Here is an 18,069-nt window from a genome sequence, read left to right as displayed (position 1 = left end):
AGAAATGTTACCATCAATGAACAGTGAACTATCAGGTAAAATGAACGATTATATAGAGGGAAATGGGTTGAACTACTGGGTTTTGTTTTGTTTTTTTACATGACTCTACAATGCACTTGAACATGTTTAAGAACAAGTTAAACTCATGTCTGGCTTCCCCGTTAACAGTCACAGCAAAAGCTTTGTTTTTAGAGACCTTATGCGCTGTGAGCATCAAGAGCCACCGAGTTCAAAAAAGATGCCCTGAATTGCTTCAAAGGTAAACTCATCTGCTTTGGATAATCAATGTTGAGGGCATACAGAAGGCCAAAGAGGTATGCCAAGGCAGTAGAGAGGTCTGGAATGTTATGTAGCACAATGTCCCCTTCCAACACAACAGCATGTTCTCGCACAGACGTATCGGCATAGTCATCTTGCAGGATGGTGAGGATGGCAACTGATGCACCGTTCAACACTGGTTCCAAAATGTCAGTGTCCTGAAGAGAAGAAAAGTAAAATATGAATTATTGAAAGCTAAGAAAAATTAAAGACAAAATACATTTCTAAAGATCTTAACTTTAACCTCTATACCATGATGCTCATTTGACTCATGGAGGTTTTAAAAAGAAAAAGCTTATTTTCCTTTAATTAACGGCACAATATCTTTCACCAACCAACCTTGTGATGAGTTTTGTACAAAAATATTTTCTGCTGTTGAACACCCGCTAACAATGCCCAGGTGCTCCTCAGCAGAAAAAAAAGCAGCGAGAGTTATGACAACTGCAATCCTCACCATAAAATTATCTGGACTGCACTGAGGAAGTGTACATTTCCATTTTGGATTAAATCATCTTTTAAAAACATCTCATAGCAACTAGTTTTTCTTGCATTACTTTTTTGTACTTACTAAGCACTTCAGGAAAACCTGTGTTGCATCCTCTCCGAGGAAAATGGGCAGGCCTCTCAGTGCTGCTGTCTTTTGGTGGGACACAATGTCAGATGTCTAAAGAGTATTCAGTGGAAAACAGACATTTAAATTAGTATAGTAACGTGGTGTACCTACACACAATGCAAAATCAGAACTCTTATAGTAATGAAAATAAAATACAGATCAGGCCCAGCAACATGTAAAACTTAAAAAAACAAAACACCATTTTAACAATTTTACTTTCTTTTTACAAATTAAATAAAATACCGCCAAATAAAAACAAAGTAATGACTGATGACATTCATTTCCATTGATGTGTTTTGGCTGAAGCCAACATTTTTTTCTGTTATGACAAAGGTATACTCTCTTCTAAAAATGTCAGGTAAAGGAGCACTTACCTGTTCATCAAGTTTATCCAAGATGTCTTCCATCTCCTCACCAAGAGCTCCCTTCTTAGACCGGTATAGTTTCAGCAGGCCAGGCACAAATTTGTCCAGGGATGCATTGAACGTCCCCAGGAGGTCTTTGCTTGTGATCCGATGAAATTCTTCAGATATCTAAACAAGACAATAACCAAAATATTGCCATTTATTCAGCACAGAAAATTTCTGGGTAGCTGCCTTGTACAGTCTGCACCATGTTATATGCCTGACTGTGTTATCAACCGCAAAACCTACTTCAAAAATCTCTCATGAATACACATTTTGCACAGGAATAGAAACACCCTCCACAAAAAACAGTATCAATATGCAAATATATATTATGTTCACACTGAAATGTGGAATTTTTGTGGATTTTTACTATTGAGTGTGACCTTGAGAGGTGTGATCGTAATGCTCCAGGTGTTTTAAATACACATACACAGTCTGTGTGAATGTGCCAATGTGCACCTTGTCCGTGATGAAGGCGGAAATGTTTCAAAAGAGTCTCTTGACTGGAGCTTGTGAATTTGCAAAATCGGCACTGCATGAACTCCACCCCTGAAACACAAGAGACATAGTCAATTTTGCCAAAAGCACTTTTGCAATGGGATAAAACATCCATATCTAACACACAGAAGGAATCCATAGATGCAGGAGCTGAATACATCAACAAGCCAAAACCAGAGACATCATGAAAAAAATATGTAAGGAATCATATTAACTTACATTATGACCACTTGTCTACTATATCAAGTATATGATTGATAACATACATGACATGTAACATAAATGCAAGCTTGAATTCAAACATTTTTTTGTTACTATGATAAAAAAATGCAATAACTATAGAAAAATTAATACTATCTGTAACACAGTATACATCAACAACACACAATCATTCCTTTAATATTGTCTCCTTCCCCATTATGTAAAAAGCTCTGAAAATGTAGCAATCTTATAATACAGAGCATGAAGTACAACTTTAATTTGCGTGTGACATTAACTTACAGTACATTAGGCAATCTTACACCAGCTGACAAACTGTCAAGTCAGCTTTAAACATTACTTTAAAGTAACAGTACTGCACCGGATAAACGGTGACTATTGAAAAAGTGAAAAAACAATATTAGACAAATATTAGACAATATGCAAGTTACTTATATCACTGTCATATAATTGGCGCACATATCCTACACCGACCCATGAAAGAGTCTCCATGACAACGCGTGCTTGGCCCAGTTTGTTGTCAAGGTTAACATAACGTTTTCATGCAAAGATAACATTGAAACTGGTTACAAAACGGGTAATAAGCTAATAAGTTTTACCATGGCAGAAGTGCTGTAAAAAGCCAGTGTGAGATACCGTCATTTAGTGATGTCTGTCTGAATTTCAGAGTGTTTAACATTAAACATTACTTTTTGCGCTGGCCACTACTCTGAGCTAAAACCTTTTTTTTTTTAATATTAAACTTTATTAAGAAACAGTATACAGAACATGTATACAATCAGAACAAAATTAACATATGCCAGGGGGTGTAATACAAAGAATTACATACATTCAAATAATTTGTAATTACTACAAATGGTAATAGTTTTCATAGCCTTTTCGTTAAGTGATCCACTAATCAATTTTATGTAACATAAAACATCATTATAGTAATGTTTAAAATTAGGTTTTTTGTTACTGTATTTGCATTTGTGAAAATAAAATTTAGCTAAGATAACTAATAAGTTTATTATAAAGTAAACATCTTCTTGTTTTTGCCTTCGAAAGAAACAAAATACAACATTTTCCCATTTTACAGTAAAGTCATTATAGAGATGTCCAGCAATGAATCTACTGAAGTCTTTCTCTGAGCTAAAACCTTCAGAGGCTGCTTGTAGCCCGATTACGACACAGCGGCGCGACGAAGGCTGCCCAAATTCATAGTGGACTCCTCTAAATGCGTCCGAGAAATACGTCCTCCTTATAATAAGCATCTCTTAAAATGTTTGCAATATTGAAACATTTCAATATAATGTAGAAAAAAAACGAGAGAAAAAAGTTACGGATCGGACTCCCCGATCCTTATTGCGCATGTGCAAATTCTATCTGTGGAATTAGTTTTAATATTACTCTTTCTGGGTCACAAAATAAACTTTTAAGATATTTTCAGGCGTTAATGTAGCTGTGTAAATTGCTAATATCTGTTCAGTTTATTAAGACAACATATACTTGCAAAAGTGCTCCGACGCTTTCGGAGACGTCTGTTACCCACCAGCTCGATAGCTAGCCGGGGGGGGGGGGGGGGGGGGGTCAATTAAGTCACTTAGATAACTTAAAAATGCTATAGTTGGCCTTTTTCAGTGTTTTACTAGTTCCATCCTCCCGGGTCCTCAGGAGGATGCAGCCTAGGCGCTTGTAGAAAATCTTAATAACACATGTAGTTAGCTTACCTGCTAGGGTAAATGGTCGGCAGCTCCAGCACCTGTCCAAAACTGCAGAAGTGAAAATCCTCAATGGTCGAAAAATTGCATTTTACATCCAAATCTAGCCACGATGGCTCAAATTTTCTTAGGAGGTTTTTAGTCTATAACACATGGTAAACCACTATCACACAGCTCAGGTCTGCTCAGGCTCAGTTGAAAGTCCGTTTGGTTTAGTTCAAACTTGTTCAGACCACATGTGCCAGTCATCTACGGGGTTTCCCACTGGTTCCCAACTTGACTCAGAAACTCTGCTCAAAAGTTGATAATCTTTGTTATGCTGTCTAGAAAATCTTAGTTAGGACAACAATGAAAGAAATTTGTTGGGTAGACAAGCTTTTTTAGGTTGTAAATGGAAAGTTTTATTTCTAAGTCAGTTTAATTTAAAAACTTTAGTGAAATCAACAATTGCTAGTTATCGTTTTTACAGTGTACTTCTTAAATGAAGGCAAGTGTTTGTCCTTTTTTGTTCCTCAGGTACAGTACGTGATATCAAGGGCAGGCGGTCAACACTGGGGGAAGACAAGAAGCAGACGTACTTCCAAGAGGGAGTTGCAGTGAGGACACAGCCAGGTCACTGAGGTCAGAGGTCAGAATCTGAAACAGCTCAGGTTTATATTTTAGGTGTTATAAAAAATCAAAATGTATTTATAAAGAAACCTTTAAATAATAGTTATAATTATGATTATTATAAGAAATATCAAACATTTAAGTGGATTTTCTGTTACACATATTGTGTTAGCCCTGCAATAAACTGGCAGCCTGTCTTTGTCCTGTCTCAGCTGGGATAGGCTTCATCCTCCCGCAACCCTGAATTGGATACATTGTATTCCAATTATGTAATCTGATCATTTACATACAGAGCCCCGCAGGGGACATGGGAGAAAAAAAAAATTAGGGAGAAAAAAAAAAATTAAGACGGACTTTTGCGAGATCTCGCAAAACAAACTCGGGATCTCGCAAAAGTATTGCGAGATCTCGCAAAAGCTTTAGCTGCATTCTTCGGAGGCCGCCAGCTCGAAGCTGACCGGGAGGTCGAGGCACGATGTGCCAGGAAAGCGGTGTTCCTCCCGGCTGTAGTAGGTCTCGACCTCCCGTTAGCTTCGAGCTAGTGGGTGTCAGATCTCCAAAAATGTCGGAGCACTTTTGCAAATATGTGATGTCTTGTAAACCGAGCAGGTGTCTGACGTTTACACAACTACATTCACGCCTCAAAATATCTTAAAAGTGTATTTTGTGACCCAGAAAGAGTAATATTACAACTAAGTAGCTGCCGCCATTGTTGGAATTCAACTTGCGCGAGAAAGTTTTGCGAGATCCCGAGTTAGTTTTGCGAGATCCCGAGTTTGTTTTGCGAGATCTCGCAAAAGTCCGTCTTAATTATTTTTTTTTCTCCCTAATTTTTTTTTTCTCCTATGTCCCCTGCGGGGCTCCGTATTTACAAACTCAAGGTATCTAATCAAAATGTAAGTAATAATTATAAAATGGGAAAGCAGAAATAAGTGTGACATAAATGTAAATGTGTGAGCTGACATTAGAGGACAGCTACATGTAGTCTGATAAATCTTTGTTGTCAAGTTTGCAGGTATATCAGCACGAGACATTCTTACATAGAAGAGTCTGTTAAAGTTTCTAACTCAGTGAAGCATTGTTGGTCCCGTCTGTTTGGATAAATATAGTAAGTTGATGTTTGTCCATTTATTGACACATTTTCTTAAGTGCTTATCCAGTTCAGGATCACAGTGGAGCTGCAGCTGGATATGTTCACTAAATAAACCTTACAAAAGTTAACAATAAACCTGCATCCATGTACGTTGTTGTCCACAGGATGAGAAAATCAAACTGGAACACTGTGGAACACGTTAATAAATGTTTGTGTGTTTATGCCTGCGTCTTTCACAGGAGGCGCTGGAAGGTTTCCCTTATAGTTCCTGGTGAATCAAAGCAGAACCATAAAGGTTGCTGGATTGCATGATGGCCTTACCCCTGAGCAGTCATCCTGTTAAAGGAGGAACCACTTAGAAACTGTTTTCAAAGTAGCTGAGCAGATTTCATCTCAAGTAAGCAATTAACTGTTTGTTCGTTTGTTCTGCCACTTAAAGAGCATTTAAGGACGTCTTTTGAGTGTCCAGTTGAATTAATTCTACTGGCTCTCATGGTCATTTGTTATTATAGACATATTTTTCATGTTCATCCAGCTATTTAGTCAATTCTATCTATTTAGTAATATCCGTCAGCTATAAAATGTAATATAAATATAAAAATATCTAAATATCTCCTGTCCTTTATGTTTTAATGATGTAAGTCTGTTATCGTGTTACATTAGCATTCCTCACATATCAATTGTCAGTCAGTTATTTAGTGCTTCTGTACAGTTAGGGTCACCATCTGTATTTCAGAATAATTAATATGCGGAAAACACTAAAAGTTGATTGTCTTCCAATATTCTAGCATAATTAAAAAACTTTGACTTTGTAAGTCCTAATGCCAGTATGATTCTTCATAACTCCTGCTTTGAAATACTGAACTTTAAAATTTACCTGATGAAAGATAATTTACAGTGGCACTCTGTCAGGATCATTCTGACTGTAAGATCACTGTATTAATCTGAATCCTTCTGAAATGTGCTGTGAATGAATGCTGATGCAACTCACTGTGGGAAAACTGTTAATAAAATGAATCTGTGACACATGCAACACATTCACAGAGGAAGAGGACACAAAAGGAGGACACGCAGAGGCTGTGTTGAAGTCAGAAATCCAAATCTTTAGTCAAAAACAGGCGGTGGTAACAAACAGGAAGACAAGCAGTCCATCAAACAGTCTACAGGGTCAAACGTACAGAGAATTCAACCAGCAGTAAAAAATAACTGGACACTGAAAAACTTAAAGCAATGTGTGACGGAATAAAAGGGAGCATCGACGTATATTCACTGAATTATCATCAATTACAAAAGAGAAAAACGACAATTTCAAAGGATTATTTTCTTAAATGCAGTTAGAGTGTGGCTGGTAAAGATGGAAACATACAGAATGTAAACTGTGTGAGTTTGGTGAACTTTGTTAGTAAAAAATGAGGTAAACCCCCCCCCCCCCCGAAACAGACAAAACACAGAAAGAGGCTCTCAGTATTCATTAATAATTAGAAAGAAAAGTTCTGGTCGTGGATTTTTACAGTCTTAGTTCTGCTCGCTGTCATAATTATAATCATCATGATCAATGGGTCCTTAGGTGGGTGGGGCTGTCTCTGGTGATGTCACCATGAAGGAACAGCATCTGGCACGTGTTGCTGAAACATCCCAGTACACTGGTGTAGTTTCCTCTCCAGCTGTTTGACATGTGACACTTCAACGTTAATGGGAAGAAGAAGAAACAGTGTTAGGTCAGGTGACCACATGGTTTCTAAAGTAACTGACAGGAAATAACCAGGCCGTTAGAAATGGATGGCATGTGTTTAGAGTTACTGGAGTTGGGTAACTCTACTTACCAAAAGCAGAAGCACACAGATGAAGGATCAGATGCTGAATGTTGCAGAAACATGCTCATGTGCGGTGGTCATTCAGTGCTGCTCCGGCAGGTTAGACAGTCCAAGACTGATATCCTGCCTATCTGAGAGTTTGAAAGCACACATGCAAAGATTTATTTTGTATTACAGTCAAAGTTGGATGTTCATTTTTGTCCTTTAAAAATGTTTGTGTATTTGAAAGCACTAACATTTAAGAATGACTTGGATTGTCTCCTTTAAAGGGGAGACAAGTGTATCCACTGATCTACGTCACTTTACCTGGATGATGACTCCTCTCCCCCTCACTCAGAAACACTCCTAATATAACCAAGCAAATAAATAATATTGAAGATTTACTTACATCATTACAAAAACATCAAAAACATCTCCCTTTGATTCTATTTCTCCATTCCTGCTGAACATCAGGCAACAAATATCTCAATAAATCACAGTAAAATGTAAAGCACATGTTTTCTCTGCTTTGTCTAACCTCTGCAGAGCCTCTGTCAAGAAAAACATATCTGTAAGCATAAAACAAATATACATTTCATAACATGTCACTGGACAAATCTCGGTCAGTTGTTTCCTCTGTGCAGTGCAGACGAACAACAGTCTGCAAGTCAAGGTGGTGAGATGGACTGGTGTCCTTTGTGACTCTGCTGGTTCTTCTGACGAAACACCACCGCCTCTCCACACCGTCACCAACTGTGAGCACAAACTGCTGCTCTGCCAGCAGGTAGGAAATCAGATATCACACACATAGGGGTGAAGAAACATTAGAGCTCAACTTTGGATACTTTAGATCTAAACAGATCATATATATATATATATATATATATATATATATATATATATATATATATATATATATATATATATATATAGAGGCCAACTCCAAGCCCATAGCACAAGTTACCATCAAGTGCGGGATCTACCAAGGAGATGCTCTGTCCCCACTGCTGTTCTGCATAGGCCTGAACCCCCTCAGTGAGATCATTAACAAGACTGGCTACGGATACCGACTACGGAACGGAGCAGTTGTCAGCCACCTCCTGTACATGGATGACATCAAGCTGTATGCCAAGAGTGAACGAGACATCGATTCACTGATCCACACTACCAGGCTATACAGCAATGACATTGGAATGTCGTTCGGACTGGAGAAGTGTAGTCGGATGGTAACAAAGAGAGGGAAGGTAGTCAGAACTGAGGGGATTGAACTACCAGAAGGCAACATTGCAGACATAGAGGACAGTTACAAGTACCTGGGGATCCCGCAGGCAAATGGGAACCATGAAGAGGCCGCTAGAAAGGCTGCAACCACCAAGTACCTGCAGAGGGTCAGGCAAGTCCTGAGGAGTCAGCTGAATGGTAAGAACAAGATCCGGGCCATCAACACATACGCCCTGCCCGTGATCAGGTACCCTGCTGGGGTAATAGGCTGGCCAAAGGAGGAGATAGAAGCCACTGACATAAAGACAAGAAAGCTCCTGACCATGCATGGAGGGTTTCACCCTGAGGCTGTACGCTAAGCGGAAGGAAGGGGGCCGGGGACTGGTGAGTGTCAGCACCACAGTCCAGGATGAGACAACGAACATCCAAGAATACATTGGGAAGATGGCCCCAACTGACCGAGTGCTCAGTGAATACCTCAGGCAGCAGAAACCCAAGAAAGAGGAGGGAGACGAGGAACCATCATGGAAGGACAGGCCCCTGCATGGTATGTACCACCGGCAGATAGAGGAGGTGGCTGATATCCAGAAATCCTACCAGTGGCTGGACAAAGCTGGACTGAAAGACAGCACAGAGGCACTAATCATGGCAGCACAAGAACAAGCTCTGAGTACAAGATCCATAGAGGCTGGGGTCTATCACACCAGGCAAGACCCCAGGTGCAGGCTGTGTAAAGATGCCCCAGAGACAATCCAGCACGTAACAGCAGGGTGCAAGATGCTAGCAGGCAAGGCATACATGGAACGCCATAACCAAGTGGCCGGCATAGTGTACAGGAACATCTGTGCCGAGTATAACCTGGAAGTACCGAGGTCAAAATGGGAGATGCCCCCAAGGGTGGTGGAGAATGACCGAGCTAAGATCCTGTGGGACTTCCAGATACAGACGGACAAAATGGTGGTGGCTAACCAACCGGACATAGTGGTCAAATCAAATCAAATCACTTTTATTGTCACATCACATGTGCAGGCACACTGGCACAGCACATGCGAGTGAAATTCTTGTGTGCGAGCCCCACAAGCAACAGAGATGTGCAAACACAACAACACAAACGAGCAAAATACAAGAATGGCCAACCTGAAACTAATAAATATATGTACAATATATAATAGTGTATGCATTTCTGGATGTGTATACTAAATATTTTCCTACGTGTGTGTGTGTGTGTGTGTGTGTGTGTGTGTGTGTGTGTGTATACACATTTTTACAAATTAAATAGTAAAAAAATAAAATAATAATAATAATAATAATAATAAAATATATAAAATATACAGAGTTGAATATGTGCAAAACAAGTGGCATTTATATGGTAGACAATGGTGGTAGACAAACAGAAGAAGACGGCCGTAGTGATCGATGTAGCGGTTCCGAATGACAGCAATATCAGGAAGAAGGAACACGAGAAGCTGGAGAAATACCAAGGGCTCAGAGAAGAGCTCGAGAGGATGTGGAGGGTGAAGGTAACAGTGGTCCCCGTGGTAATCGGAGCACTAGGTGCGGTGACTCCCAAGCTAGGCGAGTGGCTCCAGCAGATCCCGGGAACAACATCGGAGATCTCTGTCCAGAAGAGCGCAGTCCTGGGAACAGCTAAGATACTGCGCAGGACCCTCAAGCTCCCAGGCCTCTGGTAGAGGACCCGAGCTTGAAGGATAAACCGCCCGCAGGGGCGTGCTGGGTGTTTTTTTTATTTCTTTTGATAAATTAGTTTGCTAAATTATAAGAATATATATTTTTATTTTTTTTCATTTAACAATTGCAACTGAAAGAAATTAAATATTGAACAAAAATATACTGTCACATTCTGAGCATGCTCAGCACGTTGACAGACTTGAAGTTGCTACAGATTTTAAGAAGTGATAATTATAGGGAAGAAACTTCTCTTTTTCATCCGTTTAATCAAACATTTGATGCCTCAGCTGTCTCAGTCCTATAGCGTTCTGCAACTACAACTAACCTGAAGCTTGGATTTGGCTGCAGGTGCCCCTGTACATCCTTCTCAACATGTGGGTACCATTTAATCACACTTCTTCCTGAGCTTTGCTTCATCACAAGACCAAAGGTGGCATCCCGTGTCACAGTCTTATCATCATCCAGAAGAAACATTTGAAGAAACATCATGGAGAAGAAACATTTACGTGCCTCCTGGTTTTGTTTTCTGATCCTGCAAAAAGACTGAGGACAACAAAGCCCAGAGAACACGAGACACCAACATTCAGACTCAACAGCCTCCATAAATGAAGAGCACCAGGTTGGTTCAGTTATAGTAGATACAAGCATACTTTACATTACTGGGTATGAATAATAATGAGGAGGCAAACTTTGAAGATGCAGAGCATGATGTCCCATCATCAGACTGTAAACAAACATCCACCAGGCTTCTTTGTTGCCAAAATTGATGATTCTCCTATCAGGGATCAGTAGCGTGTATCACTGAAATATTACTGTTTCAGATAAGAAATCTAGGACATAAAAGCCAGGGTGGGAGGGATCTCTGCAAACTGACTTACCTCTGCAAGTGTGAAGCTCAACAAAAATCTGACTCTCCAGTCACAGGCAAACAAAAACTCCAGCAGGGAGATAGAAAACGCTGTCCGGGTCTTGCTGGATGTTGCTGGTCAGAGTCCACACATTAGCAGAGTGCTTCTTGGTCCCACTGACTCATGTGGACAACGACTGTGGAGAACTGTTCTGGAAAACAGAGAAGAGAATTAAAATAACAAAAAGCCAAACAGGATTTCCACAAAGACTCTCTTGGAATCAGCAATCAAAAAAATCACTGGTTCATATTTCAATTAAATATGAACAGGTTCCTTAAATGTACACAGTTCAGATCTGATTTAATTTAATTTCCTTCACACAGCACATTTGTCCAGGCTGACAGGTAAACATAGAATTAATCTCAGGTAACATGACTGTGGCGGAGGTGTGGTCCTGGGCGCGGCTGCAGGGGAGGTGTGGTGCGGTGAGCTCAACGGGGTGGTGCTGGAGACGCAGGTGAGAACAGCTGATGGCGTTTTGGACTGATGATGGTTTCCTTCCCTTTTATAGTGAGACGGGAGAGGAGCGGAGGAGAGCGGGAAATCAGCTGAGACCGACAGCTGTCAGACTGTGGCCGGTCATAACACAGGAAGCTAGAAATAAATGTGGCATCTGGAGACAAAGACCTGTGCGTGTGTGTCCCTGCGTGTAGTGCATTTCACAAGTGGTGCCCAAACCCAGCCGGCGTGGGGATGTCTGACCCACAGGCTGCGCCGCCCGCCCAGCCTTTGCAGTTCCTGGCGCAGATGCTGGCGGAGATGGCGAAGATGAGCCAAGACCAGGCGGCGGCCCAGTGACCTCACCTGGCTAAGCTGCAGGAGCAGGCGGACTGGCAGACCCAGGTTCTGGAGCGGCTGGTTGGGGCTGCTGCTCCGCCGAAGCCCCCCCCCCCCCCCCGCTGTCGGTGGCAATGCCCCGGATGGGTGACGGGGATGACCCCCAGGTTTTCCTGGAGACTTTTCGTGCCACGGCGGAGGCCTGCCAGTGGCCGCAGGTGGAGTGGGCTCCGCGTTTGCTTCCTCTGTTGTCGGGGGAGGCTCAGACGGTGGCCCTGAGTCTGCCGCCGACCTCGAGGGACAGCTTCCAGGATGTGAGCCGGGCGGTGGTGGACAGGATGGGACTCACCCCTGAGGATCATCGCCGGTGGTTCCGGGCCTATCGGCTGGCCACGGAGGATCGGCCATTTGCTTGGGCCCGGAAGCTGCACGACGCAGCGGTGCGCTGGCTGCAGCCGGGATCGTCAGAGGGAGAGAAGCTGCTGGTGGTGCTGGAGCAGTTTGTGGAGGGGTTGCCTGTTGAGACGGCGAGATGGGTCCGGTGCCACCGTCCCGTGAGTCTGGAGGTCGGGGTATGGAGGTCGGGGTAACGTTGGCGGAGGACCACCTTGCCGCTAGAGCGGGGGAGCCCGGGGACGGCGGCCGGAGACTGAGCAAACAAGCCCCAGTGCCGGCACCGAGGCGCCGGGTACCTGCGCCAGGGGAGGCAGAGCGGGCGCTGGCACTGAGCCCCACTAATCCGTTTGCTTCGTTTGTGCCTTCCCAGGGATCAGAAATGAGCGGTGCCGCCCCTGAGCCACGGAGAGCAGCACAGACGCCGGGGCAGGAGTGCTGGAAGTGCGGGCAACCGGGACACCTGAGGAGGGACTGTCCTCTGATGGAAGTGGGGCAGGTGTTCCGCGTCGCCGGTGCCCCAGCATCCTCTCCTGGTCCGGTAAGGACTCGAGGGGGTATACGCCATGCTTTGGTGGACACGGGCTGTACGCAGACCCTCGTGCACCAAAGCTTGGTTTGCCCCGGGGCATTGCTGGAGGCAGAATCAGTGGAGGTGAAGTGTGTTCATGGTGATGTTCAAAGGTATCCCATAGTGCCACTGTTATTAAAGTATAAGGGCAAAACGCATAGAGTAACGGCTGCGGTTAGCCCGCGCCTGTCGCATCCCCTAATTCTGGGCACGAATTGGCAGGGGTATCATCACCTGTTAGGGCAGTATGCGGGGATGCGATCACGACCGTTAGTAGTGTGTAGTGTCTGCGCGGTGCTCAGCGGTGATGCGGGGTCATCCGACACTGACTCCGGGGAGGGGGAGACGGCGGGTCCTTCATGGGAGGCCCCGCCGGCTCCGGAAATATCCCCCACGGGTGATTTCCCACTGGAGCAGTCTCGTGATGACACCCTACGCTCAGCCTTTGACCAGGTGATTGAGATTGATGGTCACATGGTGCGCCCTGAAGCCGTGCGGTCCTACCCGTGCTTCATTTTATTAAAAGATAGGTTATATCGAGTGAGTCGTGACACTCGCACGGAGGAGACGGCCCGATTTTATTGGCCGGGCATCCAAGCGGATGTGCGCCGCTGGTGCGCGTCCGCCTGTACTGCCAACTTTTTAATCAGCCGGCCATACCAAAAGCGCCTTTGCGCCGGCTCCCACTCATAGAGGTCCCGTTTGAGCACATTGGTATGGACCTCATCGGGCCGTTTCATCGGAGTGCATGCGGCTACCACTTTTTATTAGTCCTGGTGGATTATGCAATGCGGTACCCGGAAGCAGTCCCGCTGCGCAACATCTCTGCAAAGAGTGTGGTGCAGGCACTGTTTCAGGTCATCTCCCGAGTCGGAATCCCGAAAGAGATACTGACTGACCAGGGCATGTCGTTCATGTCTCGCACACTGCGGGAACTGTACGAATTACTGGGCATTAAATCTATTCGGACCAGCGTCTACCACCCTCAGACGGATGGGCTGGTGGAGCGGCTGAATAAGACTTTAAAGTCCATGATTCGTAAGTTCATTACAGAAGATGAACGCAATTGGGATCGCTGGCTAGACCCTCTGTTATTTGCAGTGCACGAGGTGCCCCAGGCCTCCACGGGATTTTCTCCCTTTGAACTGCTGTTCAGCAGGAAGCCGCGTGGGGTGCTCGACCTGATTAAAGAAAGCTGGGAGGAAGGTCCGAGCCCTGCCAAGAATGAGATTCAGTACGTGTTGGACCTGAGAGCGAAACTCCACACTTTGGGGAGGTTGTCACGGGAGAATTTGCTCCAGGCTCAGCAGCGTCAGCAACGCCTGTATGACAGAGGGGCTAGACTCAGGCAATTTTCACCGGGAGAAAAAGTGCTTGTATTACTCCCTTCTTCTAGCTCAAAGTTGCTCGCCAAGTGGCAAGGACCCTTTGTGGTCACACGGCGAGTTGGGGACGTTGACTATGAGGTCGCTCGGTCGGACAGGGGAAGGGCCACGCAGATTTATCACCTCAATTTCCTTAAAGGGTGCTCTCATTGAGCATCATTTTGGAACGCAGCCTGGCGTGACGGTGCGTTCACGGCCCTACAGGCTTCCTGAGCATAAACGGCAAACCGTTCAGAGGGAATTGGCTGAAATGCTGAAAATGGGAGTGATAGAAGAGTCGCACAGCGCCTGGTGTAGCCCCATCGTTCTTGTGGTGAAGAAGGATGGGTCTATACGGTTCTGTGTCGACTATCGCAAGGTGAATGAAGTGTCACGCTTTGATGCTTATCCCATGCCCCGGGTCAACGAGCTCCTGAATCGGTTGGGCACGGCCCGTTTTTTCACGACACTGGATTTAACCAAGGGCTACTGGCAGATTCCCTTGTCTGCCGAGTCCAAGGAGAAAAACGGCCTTCTCCACTCTGTACGGTTTGTACCAATTCGTTACGCTTTCGTTCGGCTTGTTCGGAGCCCCTGCCACCTTTCAGCGCCTCATGGACCGGGTACTGCGTCCGCACGCCGCATATGCTGCTGCCTACCTGGATGACGTGATCATCCACAGCGACACCTGGGCCGAGCATGTGCAGCAGGTGGCCGCGGTCCTGGAGTCCCTGAGGAGGGCGGGGCCCACGGCCAACCCGAAGAAGTGTGCGGTTGGACGGAGGGAGGTGCAGTATCTGGGGTACCACTTGGGGGGCGGGCAGGTGCGTCCACAGGTGGAGAAGACGGCAGCTATCGCATCCTGCCCGCGCCCCAAGACTAAAAAGGAGGTGAGACGGTTTCTGAGGCTGGCAGGTTACTACCGCCTTTTCGTGCCGGGGTTTGCGCAGCTGACCAGCCCCTTGACCGATCTCACCTGAAAGGGTGCTCCAGATCTGGTTCAGTGGACGGGGCCGTGCCAGGCGGCGTTTGTGCAGGTGAAAAAGTCTCTCTGTGGGGAGCCGCTGCTTCACACTCCTAACTTTTCCCTCCCTTTTGTTCTGCAGACTGATGCCTCGAACAGAGGGCTGGGGGCCGTTTTGTCCCAGCAGGTAAGGGGGGCCGACCGTCCTGTTCTTTACTGGCAGAGCGTGAAAGACGGTACAGCACTGTGGAGAAGGAGTGCTTGGCTATCCGGTGGGCGGTCGACTCCCTCCGCTATTACCTCCTGGGGCGCTCATTCACCCTCTGCTCGGACCACGCCCCGCTGCAGTGGCTCCACCGCATGAAGGATGCCAACGCCCGGATCACCCAATGGTATCTGGCTTTACAGCCCTTTAAGTTCAAGGTGGTCCATAGGCTGGGGGCGCAGATGGCTGTGGCCGATTTCCTCTCTCGCTCGCGGGGGGGGGGTAGGTTCGGCCGGACAGCTCCCCGGGTGGGGGTGTGTGGCGGAGGTGTGGTCTCGGGCGCGGCTGCAGGGAAGGTGTGGTGCAGTGAGCTCAACGGGGCAGTGCTGGAGACGCAGGTGAGAACAGCTGATGGCGTTTTGGATTGATGATGGTTTCCTTCCCTTTTATAGTGAGACGGGAGAGGAGCGGAGGAGAGCGGGAAATCAGCTGAGACCGACAGCTGTCAGACTGTGGCCGGTCATAACACAGGAAGCTAGAAATAAATGTGGCATCTGGAGACAAAGACCTGTGCGTGTGTGTCCCTGTGTGTAGTGCATTTCACAATGACTCATAGTAGAGATTCAGTAAGAAAGATTGCTAGCTCTAATATTATTACCACACAATCCAAGGACACACCAACAGCTCAGATTTGTAGAACTATTTAAACAAATGTCTTCTGAATATTCAATTCAGGTTCACAGTGGGAGGGTGGGGGTTGTCGTGGAATTTTTTTAATAAAGTCTGCAACACAGAAAGAGCTGTGATCAAGCTATTTATTACTGCGCCAACACACATCAAACATCACAGTTCAGTCATGTCAGCGCTGCCACAGAAGTTGGGCTCCTACTCCTTTATGCATTCCAAGGAAGAGGGAGGAAGTTACAAACTGATCCTACCACACTTCACGTGTCTTGCTATGAAACCTAACGGATCAATGGTTATGCTGTTTTGTGCCCTTGGCCTTATCAACACCTGTAAAGGGAGTTGTTCTCTCAAACTGCTGACGCTGAAGTAAGTTCATCTAGTTTTAGAAACTTTCACTGAACAGTCTATAACAGTGTCACAACTAAGCATATGCATAAGCACTTAAATACTTTAAATGAGAATAACAGAAAATTTCTTTTACAGAGGCTAGAGCCTGTCCCAGTAGTCATAGGTAGAACACACCTGGACAGGTACCAGTGTGTCAGAGGACTAACACAGAGACAGACATCAGAGTAACAAATCTATTTAAAATTAATGTAAGTTTGCTGCAGCTGTATGTATGAACATGTGTTTCTGTGCTCACAGTCCACCTCTCAGGAACCTGCAGTTCATTTTTAGTCTACTTTAAACAGACCTCACAAAAGGCTGATGTGGCTGGATCAGTAGTCTGATTTAAGTACGATACCTTTGGCCAGGGATTAATCTGGTACATCGCTTCACTGCAGTCTTACGTATTTTCCCCACACCTGAATTAAAAAAATACTGATATATACAAATAACAGCTTCAGCTGATGCAGCCTGACTCAATCCTAAATGTTCAGCACACACAGAGAGACACAGAGATACCATTTAAAGTTTAGTGTTAACATGAGTCACTGATCATTTGCAGCATTACAGAGTCTGGCAGTCTTTGCATGATGTCCACGTCACTGTAAGTTTCTAGCTGACTCTCAGGTGTGACAGGTGTGCCAGCAGGAAAGAGTAATAATAACCTGCATCCTGAGGTTTGTCATACAGGATTAAAGGAGCCAGGCTTTGTTCACACAGTTAGGATTGTATTTTACACTGACCCTGGGTCAGTATAAGTATCATACAGTTTAAACGAAGCACTGAAACTTGCACATATTTATTATAGATGCACTGAAGCTAATCGAGATATTTGCTGTCAATCTGTGGCAGTGATTAAACACTTTACTGAAAACTTTATTAACTATAACTTCATCAGTCATGAAAGAAGCTAATATTTCCGTGCTAACATCATTTAAACAGTAACAGCTTTACTCCAATATAAGCTAACGTTTACACCGTAACTTTAAGGTAGCACCATAAAGACGGTAAAACACGTAATAATATCTACAAATGCACCTTAAAGCTGTTATATTAGCACTCTGTGTATTACTAACATAACCATTACTGACACTCGCTGACTTTTAATAGTCATTTTATAAATGCTGTCCGTTTAAATGGTCTTACCTGTACACAGTGCTGTATCCACCGGATTCCATATAGTCACCCAGTCGCTAGCTGTGCCATTACCCAGCATACATCACCCCCTCCATAAATGCAATAAACGATACAAAAGTATCGTTCTACCTGTTTTTCCAGGTAGTTGTTTACATTATATAATTTATTGTGTTCAGTATACGTCACTAAATTGTGATTTCGGAAATATATAAATATACGGACAACAGGCTCTTCCGCGGCAATCTCTTGTCATCAATAAGCAACGTTAAGGGAGCTCTATAGTATTCAATGAGAGGACCCTGCACGTCAATTCTCGAGGCGAGGGGGGTACCCTGCGCGTCCATATCCATAAGTGAAGCAGAGGGAGCCTGACCATGTGTCACACATTTGAGGAGTTGGGAGTGAGAACGTGTTGTCATGTGATCTCCTGGATGAGTCATCAGTGTGCTCTTAAGAGTAATTTTAGTAGGCCGTGCACTCCTGGGAAGGTTCACCACTGTTTTCTGCATTTGTAGA

General features: G+C 44.6%; 1 long non-coding RNA gene across 2 annotated transcripts; it reads right to left on the bottom strand.

The window, feature by feature from the left end:
* Positions 1-408: 408 nt before the first annotated feature.
* On the bottom strand, positions 409-1,952 carry LOC146677181 (uncharacterized). Of its 2 annotated transcripts, XR_014907507.1 has the most exons (4): positions 1,798-1,952; positions 1,306-1,464; positions 887-982; positions 409-476 (listed from the first exon to the last, which is right to left on the bottom strand). It is a non-coding gene; the product is annotated as an uncharacterized LOC146677181 (long non-coding RNA). The 2 variants fall into 2 exon arrangements; XR_014907506.1 differs by having other exon boundaries at positions 887-1,464.
* Between the last annotated feature and the right edge of the window lie 16,117 nt (positions 1,953-18,069).

Source organism: Rhamphochromis longiceps, linkage group LG2 (genome assembly GCF_057381845.1).
Source record: "Rhamphochromis longiceps isolate RC_006_pf linkage group LG2, R_longiceps_female_GT1.1, whole genome shotgun sequence".
In the NCBI taxonomy this organism is placed as follows: Eukaryota; Metazoa; Chordata; class Actinopteri; order Cichliformes; family Cichlidae; genus Rhamphochromis; species Rhamphochromis longiceps.
The sequence above is the reverse complement of the archived record's forward strand: the minus strand, read 5'-3'. Positions and strand labels throughout refer to the sequence as shown.